The sequence below is a fragment of the Oncorhynchus keta genome, unplaced genomic scaffold (genome assembly GCF_023373465.1).
Source record: "Oncorhynchus keta strain PuntledgeMale-10-30-2019 unplaced genomic scaffold, Oket_V2 Un_contig_14520_pilon_pilon, whole genome shotgun sequence".
Taxonomy (NCBI): Eukaryota; Metazoa; Chordata; class Actinopteri; order Salmoniformes; family Salmonidae; genus Oncorhynchus; species Oncorhynchus keta.
Genome location: NW_026278803.1, coordinates 67,036 through 70,020, shown reverse-complemented (window position 1 = coordinate 70,020; position 2,985 = coordinate 67,036). Strand labels below are relative to the sequence as shown.

Sequence of the window (2,985 nt, the reverse complement as noted above, 5' to 3'; positions counted from 1 at the left end):
GGGCCCATAACCCAGAGGTCGATGGATTGAAACCATCCTCTGCTAAGAAGTTTCTTTTTAGATTTTAAGTGCAAACAAAACATTTAAAAAATGTGTTGTTTCATGGGCATGTCTCAGTTCCATTATACATTTGTTTTGACCTCTTCCAACAGTTCATATTGGTCATACTGTTTACACAGTACCCCAGTGGCCTAAGACACTGGCCTCCTAAGCCATGGATTGTGAGTTCTAGTCTTTTCTTAAGTGGCTGAGAGCAGAGTGGAGCAGCGGAAGCGTGCTGGGCCCATAACCCAGAGGTCGATGGATCGAAACCATCCTCTGCTAAACAGTTTGTTTTTAGATTTTAAGTGCAAACAAAAAAAAAAATGTGTTGTTTCATGGGCATGTCTCAGTTCCATTATACATTTTTTGACCTCTTCCAACAGTTCATATTGGTCATACTGTTTACACAGTACCCCAGTGGCCTAAGACACTGGCCTCCTAAGCCATGGATTGTGAGTTCTAGTCTTTTCTTAAGTGGCTGAGAGCAGAGTGGCGCAGCGGAAGCGTGCTGGGCCCATAACCCAGAGGTCGATGGATCGAAACCATCCTCTGCTAAAAGTTTCTTTTTAGATTTTAAGTGCAAACAAAAAATTTAAAAAAAAAATGTGTTGTTTCATGGGCATGTCTCAGTTCCATTATACATTTTTTGACCTCTTCCAACAGTTCATATTGGTCATACTGTTTACACAGTACCCCAGTGGCCTAAGACACTGGCCTCCTAAGCCATGGATTGTGAGTTCTAGTCTTTTCTTAAGTGGCTGAGAGCAGAGTGGCGCAGCGGAAGCGTGCTGGGCCCATAACCCAGAGGTCGATGGATCGAAACCATCCTCTGCTAAAAGTTTCTTTTTAGATTTTAAGTGCAAACAAAAAATTTAAAAATGTGTCGTTTCATGGGCATGTCTCAGTTCCATTATACATTTTTTGACCTCTTCCAACAGTTCATATTGGTCATACTGTTTACACAGTACCCCAGTGGCCTAAGACACTGGCCTCCTAAGCCATGGATTGTGAGTTCTAGTCTTTTCTTAAGTGGCTGAGAGCAGAGTGGCGCAGCGGAAGCGTGCTGGGCCCATAACCCAGAGGTCGATGGATCGAAACCATCCTCTGCTAAACAGTTTATTTTTAGATTTTAAGTGCAAACAAAAAATTTAAAAAATGTGTTGTTTCATGGGCATGTCTCATTTCCATTATACATTTTTTTGACCTCTTCCAACAGTTCGTATTGGTCATACTGTTTACACAGTACCCCAGTGGCCTAAGACACTGGCCTCCTAAGCCATGGATTGTGAGTTCTAGTCTTTTCTTAAGTGGCTGAGAGCAGAGTGGCGCAGCGGAAGCGTGCTGGGCCCATAACCCAGAGGTCGATGGATCGAAACCATCCTCTGCTAAACAGTTTATTTTTAGATTTTAAGTGCAAACAAAAAAATAAAAAAAATGTGTTGTTTCATGGGCATGTCTCATTTCCATTATACATTTTTTTGACCTCTTCCAACAGTTCATATTGGTCATACTGTTTACACAGTACCCCAGTGGCCTAAGACACTGGCCTCCTAAGCCATGGATTGTGAGTTCTAGTCTTTTCTTAAGTGGCTGAGAGCAGAGTGGCGCAGCGGAAGCGTGCTGGGCCCATAACCCAGAGGTCGATGGATCGAAACCATCCTCTGCTAAACAGTTTCTTTTTAGATTTTAAGTGCAAACAAAAAATTAAAAAAAATGTGTTGTTTCATGGGCATGTCTCATTTCCATTATACATTTTTTTGACCTCTTCCAACAGTTCATATTGGTCATACTGTTTACACAGTACCCCAGTGGCCTAAGACACTGGCCTCCTAAGCCATGGATTGTGAGTTCTAGTCTTTTCTTAAGTGGCTGAGAGCAGAGTGGCGCAGCGGAAGCGTGCTGGGCCCATAACCCAGAGGTCGATGGATCGAAACCATCCTCTGCTAAAAGTTTCTTTTAGATTTTAAGTGCAAACAAAAATTTAAAAAATTTGTTGTTTCATGGGCATGTCTCATTTCCATTATACATTTTTTTGACCTCTTCCAACAGTTCATATTGGTCATACTGTTTACACAGTACCCCAGTGGCCTAAGACACTGGCCTCCTAAGCCATGGATTGTGAGTTCTAGTCTTTTCTTAAGTGGCTGAGCAGAGTGGCGCAGTGGAAGCGTGCTGGGCCCATAACCCAGAGGTCAATGGATCGAAACCATCCTCTGCTAAACAGTTTGTTTTTAAAAATGAAACGCAAACAGAAATTAGAAAGCTAAATTTCATTTGTGTCTCTCAGTGCTATCCAGTACACATTGTTTTTCCTGCTTCTATCAGTTCGTACTGTTTGCAGAAGGTAAACAGTGCCCCAGTGGCCTAATGGATAAGGCACTGACCTCCTAAGCCAGGGATTGTGGGTTCAAGTCCCATCTGGGGTGGTTGTAAGCAGAGTGGGGCAGTGGAAGCGTGCTGGGCCCATAACCCAGAGGTCGATGGATCGAAACCATCCTCTGCTAAACAGTTTATTTTTAGATTTTAAGTGCAAACAAAAAAAAAAAAATTAAAAAATGTGTTCGTTTCATGGGCATGTCTCATTTCCATTATACATTTTTTGACCTCTTCCAACAGTTCATATTGGTCATACTGTTTACACAGTACCCCAGTGGCCTAAGACACTGGCCTCCTAAGCCATGGATTGTGAGTTCTAGTCTTTTCTTAAGTGGCTGAGAGCAGAGTGGCGCAGCGGAAGCGTGCTGGGCCCATAACCCAGAGGTCGATGGATCGAAACCATCCTCTGCTAAACAGTTTCTTTTTAGATTTTAAGTGCAAACAAAAAAATTAAAAAATGTGTTGTTTCATGGGCATGTCTCAGTTCCATTATACATTTTTTTGACCTCTTCCAACAGTTCATATTGGTCATACTGTTTACACAGTACCCCAGTGGCCTAAGACACT

The 2,985-nt window shown here is 42.4% G+C and overlaps 1 non-coding gene across 1 annotated transcript; it reads left to right on the top strand.

Moving 5' to 3' along the window:
- The first annotated feature begins 2,395 nt into the window (after positions 1-2,395).
- Positions 2,396-2,468, top strand: trnar-ccu (transfer RNA arginine (anticodon CCU)). Its single transcript has one exon. It is a non-coding gene; the product is annotated as a tRNA-Arg (tRNA).
- Positions 2,469-2,985: the final 517 nt, after the last annotated feature.